Consider the following 16,250-nt stretch of genomic DNA (forward strand, 5'->3'; position numbering starts at 1 on the left):
ATTTGCTTTCAGGTCACGGAGTGACCAGTTTACCAGGCTGTCACAAAAACGGCGAAACAGTTAGGCAAACGCATTTGCGCACGCCAGCTTGCGTGCATGTTTGAGGGGGCACCAGGATTTGAACCTGGGACCTCTTGATCTGCAGGCAAATGCTCTACCACTGAGCTATACCCCCTGCACAGCAAGGTGGACCAGACTGTTGCTTATTTTGTATCACACTGCGGCTGAAACGCCCTCAACACTGCTGAACTCAAGCATTTCTTTTACCTGTCTGACTGTCTTCACTCTCTGGAGTGGCAAAGGCAACGCTCATAACTGAATGCAATTACACCTTGTGCCAGAATTTTGGGTGGTAGCAAAAATAGTCAGGTCTGTAGTAAAAGAACAGATTTCATTGTGTTCCGTTGAGTAAAATCAGCTAATCTTCCATGGAGGACTTGGTGTTGGAAAATAGCCAGTCAGCCTCACCGGTGTCCATTTTGACGTCTTTTCTCGCATAACCACTTCCCTGCGATGGGTCTGTCCATTGCCACTTCAAATAAAAGCCTATGTCAGAAGTGGGATTCGAACCCACGCCTCCATTCGGAGACCAGAAATCCCTTGCCTGAGGAAGGCACTTCGCCTTGAGTCTGGCGCCTTAGACCGCTCGGCCATCCTGACTGGCAGAGCTAAAGTGAGACGAGCTGCTCGAAGCTTGTGTTTTTTGCGGAGGAGACTGAGGAGAAACATTTTCAGCAGTCCTTTCATTTTCAGTTGAAGCATTTGCTTTCAGGTCACGGAGTGACCAGTTTACCAGGCTGTCACAAAAACGGCGAAACAGTTAGGCAAACGCATTTGCGCACGCCAGCTTGCGTGCATGTTTGAGGGGGCACCAGGATTTGAACCTGGGACCTCTTGATCTGCAGTCAAATGCTCTACCACTGAGCTATACCCCCTGCACAGCGAGGTGGACCAGACTGTTGCTTATTTTGTATCACACTGCGGCTGAAACGCCCTCAACACTGCTGAACTCAAGCATTTCTTTTACCTGTCTGACTGTCTTCACTCTCTGGAGTGGCAAAGGCACCGCTCTCAACTGAATGCAATTAAACCTTGTGCCAAAATTTTGGGTGGTAGCAAAAATAGTCAGGTCTGTAGTAAAAGAGCAGATTTCATTGTGTTCTGTTGAGTAAAATCAGCTAATCTTCCATGGAGGACTTGGTGTTGGAAAATAGCCAGTCAGCCTCACCGGTGTCCATTTTGACGTCTTTTCTCGCACAACCACTTCCCTGCGATGGGTCTGTCCATTGCCACTTCAAATAAAAGCCTATGTCAGAAGTGGGATTCGAACCCAAGCCTCCATTCGGAGACCAGAAATCCCTTGCCTGAGGAAGGCACTTCGCCTTGAGTCTGGCGCCTTAGACCGCTCGGCCATCCTGACTGGCAGAGCTAAAGTGAGACGAGCTGCTCGAAGCTTGTGTTTTTTGCGGAAAAGACTGAGGAGACACATTTTCAGCAGTCCTTTCATTTTCAGTTGAAGCATTTGCTTTCAGGTCACGGAGTGACCAGTTTACCAGGCTGACACAAAAACGGCAAAACAGTTAGGCAAACGCACTTAAGCACGCCAGCTTGCGTGCATGTTTGAGGGGGCACCAGGATTTGAACCTAGGACCTCTTGATCTGCAGTCAAATGCTCTACCACTGAGCTATACCCCCTGCACAGCAAGGTGGACCAGACTGTTGCTTATTTTGTATCACACTGCGGCTGAAACGCCCTCAACACTGCTGAACTCAAGCATTTCTTTTACCTGTCTGACTGTCTTCACTCTCTGGAGTGGCAAAGGCACCGCTCTCAACTGAATGCAATTTAACCTTGTGCCAGAATTTTGGGTGGTAGCAAAAATAGTCAGGTCAGTAGTAAAAGAGCAGATTTCATTGTGTTCCGTTGAGTAAAATCAGCTAATCTTCCATGGAGGACTTGGTGTTGGGGTCCAGTCAGCCTCACCGGTGTCCATTTTGACGTCTTTTCTCGCACAACCACTTCCCTGCGATGGGTCTGTCCATTGCCACTTCAAATAAAAGCCTATGTCAGAAGTGGGATTCGAACCCACGCCTCCATTCGGAGACCAGAAATCCCTTGCCTGGGGAAGGCACTTCGCCTTGAGTCTGGCGCCTTAGACCGCTCGGCCATCCTGACTGGCAGAGCTAAAGTGAGACGAGCTGCTCGAAGCTTGTGTTTTTTGCGGAGGAGACTGAGGAGACACATTTTCAGCAGTCCTTTCATTTTCAGTTGAATCATTTGCTTTCAGGTCACGGAGTGACCAGTTTACCAGGCTGTCACAAAAACGGCAAAGCAGTTAGGCAAACGCATTTGCGCAGGCCAGTTTGCGTGCATGTTTGAGGGGGCACCAGGATTTGAACCTGGGACCTCTTGATCTGCAGTCAAATGCTCTACCACTGAGCTATACCCCCTGCACAGCAAGGTGGACCAGACTGTTGCTTATTTTGTATCAAACTGCGGCTGAAACGCCCTCAACACTGCTGAACTCAAGCATTTCTTTTACCTGTCTGACTGTCTTCACTCTCTGGAGGCAAAGGCACCGCTCTCAACTGAATGCAATTACACCTTGTGCCAGAATTTTGGGTGGTAGCAAAAATAGTCAGGTCTGTAGTAAAAGAGATTTCATTGTGTTCCGTTGAGTAAAATCAGCTAATCTTCCATGGAGGACTTGGTGTTGGAAAATAGCCAGTCAGCCTCAACGGTGTCCATTTTGACGTCTTTTCTCGCACAACCATTTCCCTGCGATGGGTCTGTCCATTGCCACTTCAAGTAAAAGCCTATGTCAGAAGTGGGATTCGAACCCACGCCTCCATTCGGAGACCAGAAATCCCTTGCCTGAGGAAGGCCCTTCGCCTTGAGTCTGGCGCCTTAGACCGCTCGGCCATCCTGACTGGCAGAGCTAAAGTGAGACGAGCTGCTCGAAGCTTGTGTTTTTTGCGGAGGAGACTGAGTAGAGACATTTTCAGCAGTCCTTTCATTTTCAGTTGAAGCATTTGCTTTCAGGTCACGGAGTGACCAGTTTACCAGGCTGACACAAAAACGGCAAACGCATTTGCGCACGCCAGCTTGCGTGCATGTTTGAGGGGGCACCAGGATTCGAACCTGGGACCTCTTGATCTGCAGTCAAATGCTCTACCACTGAGCTATACCCCCTGCACAGCAAGGTGGACCAGACTGTTGCTTATTTTGTATCACACTGCGGCTGAAACGCCCTCAACACTGCTGAACTCAAGCATTTCTTTTACCTGTCTGACAGTCTTCACTCTCTGGAGTGGCAAAGGCACCGCTCTCAACTGAATGCAATTTAACCTTGTGCCAGAATTTTGGGTGGTAGCAAAAATAGTCAGGTCAGTAGTAAAAGAGCAGATTTCATTGTGTTCCGTTGAGTAAAATCAGCTAATCTTCCATGGAGGACTTGGTGTTGGGGTCCAGTCAGCCTCACCGGTGTCCATTTTGACGTCTTTTCTCGCACAACCACTTCCCTGCGATGGGTCTGTCCATTGCCACTTCAAATAAAAGCCTATGTCAGAAGTGGGATTCGAACCCACGCCTCCATTCGGAGACCAGAAATCCCTTGCCTGGGGAAGGCACTTCGCCTTGAGTCTGGCGCCTTAGACCGCTCGGCCATCCTGACTGGCAGAGCTAAAGTGAGACGAGCTGCTTGAAGCTTGTGTTTTTTGCGGAGGAGACTGAGGAGACACATTTTCAGCAGTCCTTTCATTTTCAGTTGAAGCATTTGCTTTCAGGTCACGGAGTGACCAGTTTACCAGGCTGACACAAAAACGGCAAACGCATTTGCGCACGCCAGCTTGCGTGCATGTTTGAGGGGGCACCAGGATTTGAACCTGGGACCTCTTGATCTGCAGTCAAATGCTCTACCACTGAGCTATACCCCCTGCACAGGGAGGTGGACCAGACTGTTGCTTATTTTGTATCACACTGCGGCTGAAACGCCCTCAACACTGCTGAACTCAAGCATTTCTTTTACCTGTCTGACTGTCTTCACTCTCTGGAGTGGCAAAGGCACCGCTCTCAACTGAATGCAATTACACCTTGTGCCAGAATTTTGGGTGGTAGCAAAAATAGTCAGGTCTGTAGTAAAAGAGATTTCATTGTGTTCCGTTGAGTAAAATCAGCTAATCTTCCATGGAGGACTTGGTGTTGGAAAATAGCCAGTCAGCCTCACCGGTGTCCATTTTGACGTCTTTTCTCGCACAACCACTTCCCTGCGATGGGTCTGTCCATTGCCACTTCAAATAAAAGCCTATGTCAGAAGTGGGATTCGAACCCACGCCTCCATTCGGAGACCAGAAATCCCTTGCCTGGGGAAGGCACTTCGCCTTGAGTCTGGCGCCTTAGACCGCTCGGCCATCCTGACTGGCAGAGCTAAAGTGAGACGAGCTGCTCGAAGCTTGTGTTTTTTGCGGAGGAGACTGAGGAGACACATTTTCAGCAGTCCTTTCATTTTCAGTTGAAGCATTTGCTTTCAGGTCACGGAGTGACCAGTTTACCAGGCTGACACAAAAACGGCAAACGCATTTGCACACGCCAGCTTGCGTGCATGTTTGAGGGGGCACCAGGATTTGAACCTGGGACCTCTTGATCTGCAGTCAAATGCTCTACCACTGAGCTATACCCCCTGCACAGCAAGGTGGACCAGACTGTTGCTTATTTTGTATCAAACTGCGGCTGAAACGCCCTCAACACTGCTGAACTCAAGCATTTCTTTTACCTGTCTGACTGTCTTCACTCTCTGGAGGCAAAGGCACCGCTCTCAACTGAATGCAATTACACCTTGTGCCAGAATTTTGGGTGGTAGCAAAAATAGTCAGGTCTGTAGTAAAAGAGATTTCATTGTGTTCCGTTGAGTAAAATCAGCTAATCTTCCATGGAGGACTTGGTGTTGGAAAATAGCCAGTCAGCCTCAACGGTGTCCATTTTGACGTCTTTTCTCGCACAACCATTTCCCTGCGATGGGTCTGTCCATTGCCACTTCAAGTAAAAGCCTATGTCAGAAGTGGGATTCGAACCCACGCCTCCATTCGGAGACCAGAAATCCCTTGCCTGAGGAAGGCCCTTCGCCTTGAGTCTGGCGCCTTAGACCGCTCGGCCATCCTGACTGGCAGAGCTAAAGTGAGACGAGCTGCTCGAAGCTTGTGTTTTTTGCGGAGGAGACTGAGGAGAGACATTTTCAGCAGTCCTTTCATTTTCAGTTGAAGCATTTGCTTTCAGGTCACGGAGTGACCAGTTTACCAGGCTGACACAAAAACGGCAAACGCATTTGCGCACGCCAGCTTGAGTGCATGTTTGAGGGGGCACCAGGATTTGAACCTGGGACCTCTTGATCTGCAGTCAAATGCTCTACCACTGAGCTATACCCCCTGCACAGCAAGGTGGACCAGACTGTTGCTTATTTTGTATCACACTGCGGCTGAAACGCCCTCAACACTGCTGAACTCAAGCATTTCTTTTACCTGTCTGACTGTCTTCACTCTCTGGAGTGGCAAAGGCAACGCTCTCAACTGAATGCAATTACACCTTGTGCCAGAATTTTGGGTGGTAGCAAAAATAGTCAGGTCTGTAGTAAAAGAGCAGATTTCATTGTGTTCCGTTGAGTAAAATCAGCTAATCTTCCATGGAGGACTTGGTGTTGGAAAATAGCCAGTCAGCCTCACCGGTGTCCATTTTGACGTCTTTTCTCGCATAACCACTTCCCTGCGATGGGTCTGTCCATTGCCACTTCAAATAAAAGCCTATGTCAGAAGTGGGATTCGAACCCACGCCTCCATTCGGAGACCAGAAATCCCTTGCCTGAGGAAAGCACGTCGCCTTGAGTCTGGCGCCTTAGACCGCTCGGCCATCCTGACTGGGAGAGCTAAAGTGAGACGAGCTGCTCGAAGCTTGTGTTTTTTGCGGAGGAGACTGAGGAGACACATTTTCAGCAGTCCTTTCATTTTCAGTTGAAGCATTTGCTTTCAGGTCACGGAGCGACCAGTTTACCAGGCTGTCACAAAATCGGCAAAACAGTTAGGCAAACGCATCTGCGCAGGCCAGTTTGCGTGCATGTTTGAGGGGGCACCAGGATTTGAACCTGGGACCTCTTGATCTGCAGTCAAATGCTCTACCACTGAGCTATACCCCCTGCACAGCGAGGTGGACCAGACTGTTGCTTATTTTGTATCACACTGCGGCTGAAACGCCCTCAACACTGCTGAACTCAAGCATTTCTTTTACCTGTCTGACTGTCTTCACTCTCTGGAGTGGCAAAGGCAACGCTCTCAACTGAATGCAATTACACCTTGTGCCAGAATTTTGGGTGGTAGCAAAAATAGTCAGGTCTGTAGTAAAAGAGCAGATTTCATTGTGTTCCGTTGAGTAAAATCAGCTAATCTTCCATGGAGGACTTGGTGTTGGAAAATAGCCAGTCAGCCTCACCGGTGTCCATTTTGACGTCTTTTCTCGCATAACCACTTCCCTGCGATGGGTCTGTCCATTGCCACTTCAAATAAAAGCCTATGTCAGAAATGGGATTCGAACCCAAGCCTCCATTCGGAGACCAGAAATCCCTTGCCTGAGGAAGGCACTTCGCCTTGAGTCTGGCGCCTTAGACCGCTCGGCCATCCTGACTGGCAGAGCTAAAGTGAGACGAGCTGCTCGAAGCTTGTGTTTTTTGCGGAAAAGACTGAGGAGACACATTTTCAGCAGTCCTTTCATTTTCAGTTGAAGCATTTGCTTTCAGGTCACGGAGTGACCAGTTTACCAGGCTGACACAAAAACGGCAAACCAGTTAGGCAAACGCACTTAAGCACGCCAGCTTGCGTGCATGTTTGAGGGGGCACCAGGATTTGAACCTGGGACCTCTTGATCTGCAGTCAAATGCTCTACCACTGAGCTATACCCCCTGCACAGCAAGGTGGACCAGACTGTTGCTTATTTTGTATCACACTGCGGCTGAAACGCCCTCAACACTGCTGAACTCAAGCATTTCTTTTACCTGTCTGACAGTCTTCACTCTCTGGAGTGGCAAAGGCACCGCTCTCAACTGAATGCAATTTAACCTTGTGCCAGAATTTTGGGTGGTAGCAAAAACAGTCAGGTCAGTAGTAAAAGAGCAGATTTCATTGTGTTCCGTTGAGTAAAATCAGCTAATCTTCCATGGAGGACTTGGTGTTGGGGTCCAGTCAGCCTCACCGGTGTCCATTTTGACGTCTTTTCTCGCACAACCACTTCCCTGCGATGGGTCTGTCCATTGCCACTTCAAATAAAAGCCTATGTCAGAAGTGGGATTCGAACCAACGCCTCCATTCGGAGACCAGAAATCCCTTGCCTGGGGAAGGCACTTCGCCTTGAGTCTGGCGCCTTAGACCGCTCGGCCATCCTGACTGGCAGAGCTAAAGTGAGACGAGCTGCTTGAAGCTTGTGTTTTTTGCGGAGGAGACTGAGGAGACACATTTTCAGCAGTCCTTTCATTTTCAGTTGAAGCATTTGCTTTCAGGTCACGGAGTGACCAGTTTACCAGGCTGACACAAAAAACGGCAAACGCATTTGCGCACGCCAGCTTGCGTGCATGTTTGAGGGGGCACCAGGATTTGAACCTGGGACCTCTTGATCTGCAGTCAAATGCTCTACCACTGAGCTATACCCCCTGCACAGGGAGGTGGACCAGACTGTTGCTTATTTTGTATCACACTGCGGCTGAAACGCCCTCAACACTGCTGAACTCAAGCATTTCTTTTACCTGTCTGACTGTCTTCACTCTCTGGAGTGGCAAAGGCACCGCTCTCAACTGAATGCAATTACACCTTGTGCCAGAATTTTGGGTGGTAGCAAAAATAGTCAGGTCTGTAGTAAAAGAGATTTCATTGTGTTCCGTTGAGTAAAATCAGCTAATCTTCCATGGAGGACTTGGTGTTGGAAAATAGCCAGTCAGCCTCACCGGTGTCCATTTTGACGTCTTTTCTCGCACAACCACTTCCCTGCGATGGGTCTGTCCATTGCCACTTCAAATAAAAGCCTATGTCAGAAGTGGGATTCGAACCCACGCCTCCATTCGGAGACCAGAAATCCCTTGCCTGGGGAAGGCACTTCGCCTTGAGTCTGGCGCCTTAGACCGCTCGGCCATCCTGACTGGCAGAGCTAAAGTGAGACGAGCTGCTCGAAGCTTGTGTTTTTTGCGGAGGAGACTGAGGAGACACATTTTCAGCAGTCCTTTCATTTTCAGTTGAAGCATTTGCTTTCAGGTCACGGAGTGACCAGTTTACCAGGCTGACACAAAAACGGCAAACGCATTTGCGCACGCCAGCTTGCGTGCATGTTTGAGGGGGCACCAGGATTTGAACCTGGGACCTCTTGATCTGCAGTCAAATGCTCTACCACTGAGCTATACCCCCTGCACAGCAAGGTGGACCAGACTGTTGCTTATTTTGTATCAAACTGCAGCTGAAACGCCCTCAACACTGCTGAACTCAAGCATTTCTTTTACCTGTCTGACTGTCTTCACTCTCTGGAGGCAAAGGCACCGCTCTCAACTGAATGCAATTACACCTTGTGCCAGAATTTTGGGTGGTAGCAAAAATAGTCAGGTCTGTAGTAAAAGAGATTTCATTGTGTTCCGTTGAGTAAAATCAGCTAATCTTCCATGGAGGACTTGGTGTTGGAAAATAGCCAGTCAGCCTCAACGGTGTCCATTTTGACGTCTTTTCTCGCACAACCATTTCCCTGCGATGGGTCTGTCCATTGCCACTTCAAGTAAAAGCCTATGTCAGAAGTGGGATTCGAACCCACGCCTCCATTCGGAGACCAGAAATCCCTTGCCTGAGGAAGGCCCTTCGCCTTGAGTCTGGCGCCTTAGACCGCTCGGCCATCCTGACTGGCAGAGCTAAAGTGAGACGAGCTGCTCGAAGCTTGTGTTTTTTGCGGAGGAGACTGAGGAGAGACATTTTCAGCAGTCCTTTCATTTTCAGTTGAAGCATTTGCTTTCAGGTCACGGAGTGACCAGTTTACCAGGCTGACACAAAAACGGCAAACGCATTTGCGCACGCCAGCTTGCGTGCATGTTTGAGGGGGCACCAGGATTTGAACCTGGGACCTCTTGATCTGCAGTCAAATGCTCTACCACTGAGCTATACCCCCTGCACAGCAAGGTGGACCAGACTGTTGCTTATTTTGTATCACACTGCGGCTGAAACGCCCTCAACACTGCTGAACTCAAGCATTTCTTTTACCTGTCTGACTGTCTTCACTCTCTGGAGTGGCAAAGGCAACGCTCTCAACTGAATGCAATTACACCTTGTGCCAGAATTTTGGGTGGTAGCAAAAATAGTCAGGTCTGTAGTAAAAGAGCAGATTTCATTGTGTTCCGTTGAGTAAAATCAGCTAATCTTCCATGGAGGACTTGGTGTTGGAAAATAGCCAGTCAGCCTTACCGGTGTCCATTTTGACGTCTTTTCTCGCATAACCACTTCCCTGCGATGGGTCTGTCCATTGCCACTTCAAATAAAAGCCTATGTCAGAAGTGGGATTCGAACCCACGCCTCCATTCGGAGACCAGAAATCCCTTGCCTGAGGAAGGCACGTCGCCTTGAGTCTGGCGCCTTAGACCGCTCGGCCATCCTGACTGGGAGAGCTAAAGTGAGACGAGCTGCTCGAAGCTTGTGTTTTTTGCGGAGGAGACTGAGGAGACACATTTTCAGAAGTCCTTTCATTTTCAGTTGAAGCATTTGCTTTCAGGTCACGGAGCGACCAGTTTACCAGGCTGTCACAAAATCGGCAAAACAGTTAGGCAAACGCATCTGCGCAGGCCAGTTTGCGTGCATGTTTGAGGGGGCACCAGGATTTGAACCTGGGACCTCTTGATCTGCAGTCAAATGCTCTACCACTGAGCTATACCCCCTGCACAGCAAGGTGGACCAGACTGTTGCTTATTTTGTATCACACTGCGGCTGAAACGCCCTCAACACTGCTGAACTCAAGCATTTCTTTTACCTGTCTGACTGTCTTCACTCTCTGGAGGCAAAGGCACCGCTCTCAACTGAATGCAATTACACCTTGTGCCAGAATTTTGGGTGGTAGCAAAAATAGTCAGGTCTGTAGTAAAAGAGATTTCATTGTGTTCCGTTGAGTAAAATCAGCTAATCTTCCATGGAGGACTTGGTGTTGGAAAATAGCCAGTCAGCCTCAACGGTGTCCATTTTGACGTCTTTTCTCGCACAACCATTTCCCTGCGATGGGTCTGTCCATTGCCACTTCAAGTAAAAGCCTATGTCAGAAGTGGGATTCGAACCCACGCCTCCATTCGGAGACCAGAAATCCCTTGCCTGAGGAAGGCCCTTCGCTTTGAGTCTGGCGCCTTAGACCGCTCGGCCATCCTGACTGGCAGAGCTAAAGTGAGACGAGCTGCTCGAAGCTTGTGTTTTTTGCGGAGGAGACTGAGGAGAGACATTTTCAGCAGTCCTTTCATTTTCAGTTGAAGCATTTGCTTTCAGGTCACGGAGTGACCAGTTTACCAGGCTGACACAAAAACGGCAAACGCATTTGCGCACGCTAGCTTGCGTGCATGTTTGAGGGGGCACCAGGATTTGAACCTGGGACCTCTTGATCTGCAGTCAAATGCTCTACCACTGAGCTATACCCCCTGCACAGCAAGGTGGACCAGACTGTTGCTTATTTTGTATCACACTGCGGCTGAAACGCCCTCAACACTGCTGAACTCAAGCATTTCTTTTACCTGTCTGACTGTCTTCACTCTCTGGAGTGGCAAAGGCAACGCTCTCAACTGAATGCAATTACACCTTGTGCCAGAATTTTGGGTGGTAGCAAAAATAGTCAGGTCTGTAGTAAAAGAGCAGATTTCATTGTGTTCCGTTGAGTAAAATCAGCTAATCTTCCATGGAGGACTTGGTGTTGGAAAATAGCCAGTAAGCCTCACCGGTGTCCATTTTGACGTCTTTTCTCGCATAACCACTTCCCTGCGATGGGTCTGTCCATTGCCACTTCAAATAAAAGCCTATGTCAGAAGTGGGATTCGAACCCACGCCTCCATTCGGAGACCAGAAATCCCTTGCCTGAGGAAGGCACGTCGCCTTGAGTCTGGCGCCTTAGACCGCTCGGCCATCCTGACTGGGAGAGCTAAAGTGAGACGAGCTGCTCGAAGCTTGTGTTTTTTGCGGAGGAGACTGAGGAGACACATTTTCAGCAGTCCTTTCATTTTCAGTTGAAGCATTTGCTTTCAGGTCACGGAGCGACCAGTTTACCAGGCTGTCACAAAATCGGCAAAACAGTTAGGCAAACGCATCTGCGCAGGCCAGTTTGCGTGCATGTTTGAGGGGGCACCAGGATTTGAACCTGGGACCTCTTGATCTGCAGTCAAATGCTCTACCACTGAGCTATACCCCCTGCACAGCGAGGTGGACCAGACTGTTGCTTATTTTGTATCACACTGCAGCTGAAACGCCCTCAACACTGCTGAACTCAAGCATTTCTTTTACCTGTCTGACTGTCTTCACTCTCTGGAGTGGCAAAGGCAACGCTCTCAACTGAATGCAATTACACCTTGTGCCAGAATTTTGGGTGGTAGCAAAAATAGTCAGGTCTGTAGTAAAAGAGCAGATTTCATTGTGTTCCGTTGAGTAAAATCAGCTAATCTTCCATGGAGGACTTGGTGTTGGAAAATAGCCAGTCAGCCTCACCGGTGTCCATTTTGACGTCTTTTCTCGCATAACCACTTCCCTGCGATGGGTCTGTCCATTGCCACTTCAAATAAAAGCCTATGTCAGAAGTGGGATTCGAACCCACGCCTCTATTCGGAGACCAGAAATCCCTTGCCTGAGGAAGGCACGTCGCCTTGAGTCTGGCGCCTTAGACCGCTCTGCCATCCTGACTGGCAGAGCTAAAGTGAGACGAGCTGCTCGAAGCTTGTGTTTTTTGCGGAGGAGACTGAGGAGACACATTTTCAGCAGTCCTTTCATTTTCAGTTGAAGCATTTGCTTTCAGGTCACGGAGTGACCAGTTTACCAGGCTGTCACAAAAACGGCGAAACAGTTAGGCAAACGCATTTGCGCACGCCAGCTTGCGTGCATGTTTGAGGGGGCACCAGGATTTGAACCTGGGACCTCTTGATCTGCAGTCAAATGCTCTACCACTGAGCTATACCCCCTGCACAGCGAGGTGGACCAGACTGTTGCTCATTTTGTATCACACTGCGGCTGAAACGCCCTCAACACTGCTGAACTCAAGCATTTCTTTTACCTGTCTGACTGTCTTCACTCTCTGGAGTGGCAAAGGCACCGCTCTCAACTGAATGCAATTAAACCTTGTGCCAAAATTTTGGGTGGTAGCAAAAATAGTCAGGTCTGTAGTAAAAGAGCAGATTTCATTGTGTTCCGTTGAGTAAAATCAGCTAATCTTCCATGGAGGACTTGGTGTTGGAAAATAGCCAGTCAGCCTCACCGGTGTCCATTTTGACGTCTTTTCTCGCACAACCACTTCCCTGCGATGGGTCTGTCCATTGCCACTTCAAATAAAAGCCTATGTCAGAAGTGGGATTCGAACCCACGCCTCCATTCGGAGACCAGAAATCCCTTGCCTGAGAAAGGCACTTCGCCTTGAGTCTGGCGCCTTAGACCGCTCGGCCATCCTGACTGGCAGAGCTAAAGTGAGACGAGCTGCTCGAAGCTTGTGTTTTTTGCGGAAAAGACTGAGGAGACACATTTTCAGCAGTCCTTTCATTTTCAGTTGAAGCATTTGCTTTCAGGTCACGGAGTGACCAGTTTACCAGGCTGACACAAAAACGGCAAAGGCATTTGCGCACGCCAGCTTGCGTGCATGTTTGAGGGGGCACCAGGATTTGAACCTGGGACCTCTTGATCTGCAGTCAAATGCTCTACCACTGAGCTATACCCCCTGCACAGGAAGGTGGACCAGACTGTTGCTTATTTTGTATCACACTGCGGCTGAAACGCCCTCAACACTGCTGAACTCAAGCATTTCTTTTACCTGTCTGACTGTCTTCACTCTCTGGAGTGGCAAAGGCACCGCTCTCAACTGAATGCAATTAAACCTTGTGCCAAAATTTTGGGTGGTAGCAAAAATAGTCAGGTCTGTAGTAAAAGAGCAGATTTCATTGTGTTCCGTTGAGTAAAATCAGCTAATCTTCCATGGAGGACTTGGTGTTGGAAAATAGCCAGTCAGCCTCACCGGTGTCCATTTTGACGTCTTTTCTCGCACAACCACTTCCCTGCGATGGGTCTGTCCATTGCCACTTCAAATAAAAGCCTATGTCAGAAGTGGGATTCGAACCCACGCCTCCATTCGGAGACCAGAAATCCCTTGCCTGAGAAAGGCACTTCGCCTTGAGTCTGGCGCCTTAGACCGCTCGGCCATCCTGACTGGCAGAGCTAAAGTGAGACGAGCTGCTCGAAGCTTGTGTTTTTTGCGGAAAAGACTGAGGAGACACATTTTCAGCAGTCCTTTCATTTTCAGTTGAAGCATTTGCTTTCAGGTCACGGAGTGACCAGTTTACCAGGCTGACACAAAAACGGCAAAGGCATTTGCGCACGCCAGCTTGCGTGCATGTTTGAGGGGGCACCAGGATTTGAACCTGGGACCTCTTGATCTGCAGTCAAATGCTCTACCACTGAGCTATACCCCCTGCACAGGAAGGTGGACCAGACTGTTGCTTATTTTGTATCACACTGCGGCTGAAACGCCCTCAACACTGCTGAACTCAAGCATTTCTTTTACCTGTCTGACTGTCTTCACTCTCTGGAGTGGCAAAGGCACCGCTCTCAACTGAATGCAATTAAACCTTGTGCCAAAATTTTGGGTGGTAGCAAAAATAGTCAGGTCTGTAGTAAAAGAGCAGATTTCATTGTGTTCCGTTGAGTAAAATCAGCTAATCTTCCATGGAGGACTTGGTGTTGGAAAATAGCCAGTCAGCCTCACCGGTGTCCATTTTGACGTCTTTTCTCGCACAACCACTTCCCTGCGATGGGTCTGTCCATTGCCACTTCAAATAAAAGCCTATGTCAGAAGTGGGATTCGAACCCACGCCTCCATTCGGAGACCAGAAATCCCTTGCCTGAGAAAGGCACTTCGCCTTGAGTCTGGCGCCTTAGACCGCTCGGCCATCCTGACTGGCAGAGCTAAAGTGAGACGAGCTGCTCGAAGCTTGTGTTTTTTGCGGAAAAGACTGAGGAGACACATTTTCAGCAGTCCTTTCATTTTCAGTTGAAGCATTTGCTTTCAGGTCACGGAGTGACCAGTTTACCAGGCTGTCACAAAAACGGCGAAACACTTAGGCAAACGCATTTGCGCACGCCAGCTTGCGTGCATGTTTGAGGGGGCACCAGGATTTGAACCTGGGACCTCTTGATCTGCAGTCAAATGCTCTACCACTGAGCTATACCCCCTGCACAGCGAGGTGGACCAGACTGTTGCTCATTTTGTATCACACTGCGGCTGAAACGCCCTCAACACTGCTGAACTCAAGCATTTCTTTTACCTGTCTGACTGTCTTCACTCTCTGGAGTGGCAAAGGCACCGCTCTCAACTGAATGCAATTAAACCTTGTGCCAAAATTTTGGGTGGTAGCAAAAATAGTCAGGTCTGTAGTAAAAGAGCAGATTTCATTGTGTTCCGTTGAGTAAAATCAGCTAATCTTCCATGGAGGACTTGGTGTTGGAAAATAGCCAGTCAGCCTCACCGGTGTCCATTTTGACGTCTTTTCTCGCACAACCACTTCCCTGCGATGGGTCTGTCCATTGCCACTTCAAATAAAAGCCTATGTCAGAAGTGGGATTCGAACCCACGCCTCCATTCGGAGACCAGAAATCCCTTGCCTGAGAAAGGCACTTCGCCTTGAGTCTGGCGCCTTAGACCGCTCGGCCATCCTGACTGGCAGAGCTAAAGTGAGACGAGCTGCTCGAAGCTTGTGTTTTTTGCGGAAAAGACTGAGGAGACACATTTTCAGCAGTCCTTTCATTTTCAGTTGAAGCATTTGCTTTCAGGTCACGGAGTGACCAGTTTACCAGGCTGTCACAAAAACGGCGAAACACTTAGGCAAACGCATTTGCGCACGCCAGCTTGCGTGCATGTTTGAGGGGGCACCAGGATTTGAACCTGGGACCTCTTGATCTGCAGTCAAATGCTCTACCACTGAGCTATACCCCCTGCACAGCGAGGTGGACCAGACTGTTGCTCATTTTGTATCACACTGCGGCTGAAACGCCCTCAACACTGCTGAACTCAAGCATTTCTTTTACCTGTCTGACTGTCTTCACTCTCTGGAGTGGCAAAGGCACCGCTCTCAACTGAATGCAATTAAACCTTGTGCCAAAATTTTGGGTGGTAGCAAAAATAGTCAGGTCTGTAGTAAAAGAGCAGATTTCATTGTGTTCCGTTGAGTAAAATCAGCTAATCTTCCATGGAGGACTTGGTGTTGGAAAATAGCCAGTCAGCCTCACCGGTGTCCATTTTGACGTCTTTTCTCGCACAACCACTTCCCTGCGATGGGTCTGTCCATTGCCACTTCAAATAAAAGCCTATGTCAGAAGTGGGATTCGAACCCACGCCTCCATTCGGAGACCAGAAATCCCTTGCCTGAGAAAGGCACTTCGCCTTGAGTCTGGCGCCTTAGACCGCTCGGCCATCCTGACTGGCAGAGCTAAAGTGAGACGAGCTGCTCGAAGCTTGTGTTTTTTGCGGAAAAGACTGAGGAGACACATTTTCAGCAGTCCTTTCATTTTCAGTTGAAGCATTTGCTTTCAGGTCACGGAGTGACCAGTTTACCAGGCTGACACAAAAACGGCAAAGGCATTTGCGCACGCCAGCTTGCGTGCATGTTTGAGGGGGCACCAGGATTTGAACCTGGGACCTCTTGATCTGCAGTCAAATGCTCTACCACTGAGCTATACCCCCTGCACAGGAAGGTGGACCAGACTGTTGCTTATTTTGTATCACACTGCGGCTGAAACGCCCTCAAAACTGCTGAACTCAAGCATTTCTTTTACCTGTCTGACTGTCTTCACTCTCTGGAGTGGCAAAGGCACCGCTCTCAACTGAATGCAATTAAACCTTGTGCCAAAATTTTGGGTGGTAGCAAAAATAGTCAGGTCTGTAGTAAAAGAGCAGATATCATTATGTTCCGTTGAGTAAAATCAGCTAATCTTCCATGGAGGACTTGGTGTTGGAAAATAGCCAGTCAGCCTCACCG

At 49.0% G+C, this 16,250-nt stretch overlaps 27 non-coding genes across 27 annotated transcripts; all 27 read right to left on the reverse strand.

The window, feature by feature from the left end:
- Positions 1-549: 549 nt before the first annotated feature.
- Positions 550-660, reverse strand: trnal-caa. The gene is made up of 2 exons: positions 623-660; positions 550-595 (listed from the first exon to the last, which is right to left on the reverse strand). It is a non-coding gene; the product is annotated as a tRNA-Leu (tRNA).
- A 203-nt stretch (positions 661-863) lies between these two features.
- Positions 864-935, reverse strand: trnac-gca. The gene has a single exon. It is a non-coding gene; the product is annotated as a tRNA-Cys (tRNA).
- A 1,130-nt stretch (positions 936-2,065) lies between these two features.
- On the reverse strand, positions 2,066-2,176 carry trnal-caa. The gene is made up of 2 exons: positions 2,139-2,176; positions 2,066-2,111 (listed from the first exon to the last, which is right to left on the reverse strand). It is a non-coding gene; the product is annotated as a tRNA-Leu (tRNA).
- A 203-nt stretch (positions 2,177-2,379) lies between these two features.
- On the reverse strand, positions 2,380-2,451 carry trnac-gca. The gene has a single exon. It is a non-coding gene; the product is annotated as a tRNA-Cys (tRNA).
- A 369-nt stretch (positions 2,452-2,820) lies between these two features.
- Positions 2,821-2,931, reverse strand: trnal-caa. The gene is made up of 2 exons: positions 2,894-2,931; positions 2,821-2,866 (listed from the first exon to the last, which is right to left on the reverse strand). It is a non-coding gene; the product is annotated as a tRNA-Leu (tRNA).
- A 190-nt stretch (positions 2,932-3,121) lies between these two features.
- trnac-gca lies at positions 3,122-3,193 on the reverse strand. Its single transcript has one exon. It is a non-coding gene; the product is annotated as a tRNA-Cys (tRNA).
- Positions 3,194-3,563: 370 nt separating this feature from the next.
- Positions 3,564-3,674, reverse strand: trnal-caa. Its single transcript has 2 exons — positions 3,637-3,674; positions 3,564-3,609 (listed from the first exon to the last, which is right to left on the reverse strand). It is a non-coding gene; the product is annotated as a tRNA-Leu (tRNA).
- A 190-nt stretch (positions 3,675-3,864) lies between these two features.
- On the reverse strand, positions 3,865-3,936 carry trnac-gca. Its single transcript has one exon. It is a non-coding gene; the product is annotated as a tRNA-Cys (tRNA).
- A 371-nt stretch (positions 3,937-4,307) lies between these two features.
- On the reverse strand, positions 4,308-4,418 carry trnal-caa. Its single transcript has 2 exons — positions 4,381-4,418; positions 4,308-4,353 (listed from the first exon to the last, which is right to left on the reverse strand). It is a non-coding gene; the product is annotated as a tRNA-Leu (tRNA).
- Positions 4,419-4,608: 190 nt separating this feature from the next.
- trnac-gca lies at positions 4,609-4,680 on the reverse strand. The gene has a single exon. It is a non-coding gene; the product is annotated as a tRNA-Cys (tRNA).
- Positions 4,681-5,049: 369 nt separating this feature from the next.
- On the reverse strand, positions 5,050-5,160 carry trnal-caa. The gene is made up of 2 exons: positions 5,123-5,160; positions 5,050-5,095 (listed from the first exon to the last, which is right to left on the reverse strand). It is a non-coding gene; the product is annotated as a tRNA-Leu (tRNA).
- Positions 5,161-5,350: 190 nt separating this feature from the next.
- trnac-gca lies at positions 5,351-5,422 on the reverse strand. Its single transcript has one exon. It is a non-coding gene; the product is annotated as a tRNA-Cys (tRNA).
- Positions 5,423-5,796: 374 nt separating this feature from the next.
- Positions 5,797-5,907, reverse strand: trnal-caa. Its single transcript has 2 exons — positions 5,870-5,907; positions 5,797-5,842 (listed from the first exon to the last, which is right to left on the reverse strand). It is a non-coding gene; the product is annotated as a tRNA-Leu (tRNA).
- A 203-nt stretch (positions 5,908-6,110) lies between these two features.
- trnac-gca lies at positions 6,111-6,182 on the reverse strand. The gene has a single exon. It is a non-coding gene; the product is annotated as a tRNA-Cys (tRNA).
- Positions 6,183-6,870: 688 nt separating this feature from the next.
- Positions 6,871-6,942, reverse strand: trnac-gca. Its single transcript has one exon. It is a non-coding gene; the product is annotated as a tRNA-Cys (tRNA).
- A 672-nt stretch (positions 6,943-7,614) lies between these two features.
- trnac-gca lies at positions 7,615-7,686 on the reverse strand. The gene has a single exon. It is a non-coding gene; the product is annotated as a tRNA-Cys (tRNA).
- A 371-nt stretch (positions 7,687-8,057) lies between these two features.
- On the reverse strand, positions 8,058-8,168 carry trnal-caa. The gene is made up of 2 exons: positions 8,131-8,168; positions 8,058-8,103 (listed from the first exon to the last, which is right to left on the reverse strand). It is a non-coding gene; the product is annotated as a tRNA-Leu (tRNA).
- Positions 8,169-8,358: 190 nt separating this feature from the next.
- On the reverse strand, positions 8,359-8,430 carry trnac-gca. Its single transcript has one exon. It is a non-coding gene; the product is annotated as a tRNA-Cys (tRNA).
- Positions 8,431-8,799: 369 nt separating this feature from the next.
- Positions 8,800-8,910, reverse strand: trnal-caa. Its single transcript has 2 exons — positions 8,873-8,910; positions 8,800-8,845 (listed from the first exon to the last, which is right to left on the reverse strand). It is a non-coding gene; the product is annotated as a tRNA-Leu (tRNA).
- Positions 8,911-9,546: 636 nt separating this feature from the next.
- On the reverse strand, positions 9,547-9,657 carry trnal-caa. The gene is made up of 2 exons: positions 9,620-9,657; positions 9,547-9,592 (listed from the first exon to the last, which is right to left on the reverse strand). It is a non-coding gene; the product is annotated as a tRNA-Leu (tRNA).
- Positions 9,658-10,301: 644 nt separating this feature from the next.
- Positions 10,302-10,412, reverse strand: trnal-caa. The gene is made up of 2 exons: positions 10,375-10,412; positions 10,302-10,347 (listed from the first exon to the last, which is right to left on the reverse strand). It is a non-coding gene; the product is annotated as a tRNA-Leu (tRNA).
- A 636-nt stretch (positions 10,413-11,048) lies between these two features.
- Positions 11,049-11,159, reverse strand: trnal-caa. Its single transcript has 2 exons — positions 11,122-11,159; positions 11,049-11,094 (listed from the first exon to the last, which is right to left on the reverse strand). It is a non-coding gene; the product is annotated as a tRNA-Leu (tRNA).
- A 1,409-nt stretch (positions 11,160-12,568) lies between these two features.
- trnal-caa lies at positions 12,569-12,679 on the reverse strand. The gene is made up of 2 exons: positions 12,642-12,679; positions 12,569-12,614 (listed from the first exon to the last, which is right to left on the reverse strand). It is a non-coding gene; the product is annotated as a tRNA-Leu (tRNA).
- Positions 12,680-13,315: 636 nt separating this feature from the next.
- Positions 13,316-13,426, reverse strand: trnal-caa. Its single transcript has 2 exons — positions 13,389-13,426; positions 13,316-13,361 (listed from the first exon to the last, which is right to left on the reverse strand). It is a non-coding gene; the product is annotated as a tRNA-Leu (tRNA).
- A 636-nt stretch (positions 13,427-14,062) lies between these two features.
- trnal-caa lies at positions 14,063-14,173 on the reverse strand. The gene is made up of 2 exons: positions 14,136-14,173; positions 14,063-14,108 (listed from the first exon to the last, which is right to left on the reverse strand). It is a non-coding gene; the product is annotated as a tRNA-Leu (tRNA).
- Positions 14,174-14,822: 649 nt separating this feature from the next.
- trnal-caa lies at positions 14,823-14,933 on the reverse strand. Its single transcript has 2 exons — positions 14,896-14,933; positions 14,823-14,868 (listed from the first exon to the last, which is right to left on the reverse strand). It is a non-coding gene; the product is annotated as a tRNA-Leu (tRNA).
- Positions 14,934-15,582: 649 nt separating this feature from the next.
- trnal-caa lies at positions 15,583-15,693 on the reverse strand. The gene is made up of 2 exons: positions 15,656-15,693; positions 15,583-15,628 (listed from the first exon to the last, which is right to left on the reverse strand). It is a non-coding gene; the product is annotated as a tRNA-Leu (tRNA).
- Positions 15,694-16,250: the final 557 nt, after the last annotated feature.

Source organism: Alosa sapidissima, chromosome 8 (assembly GCF_018492685.1).
Source record: "Alosa sapidissima isolate fAloSap1 chromosome 8, fAloSap1.pri, whole genome shotgun sequence".
In the NCBI taxonomy this organism is placed as follows: domain Eukaryota; kingdom Metazoa; phylum Chordata; class Actinopteri; order Clupeiformes; family Clupeidae; genus Alosa; species Alosa sapidissima.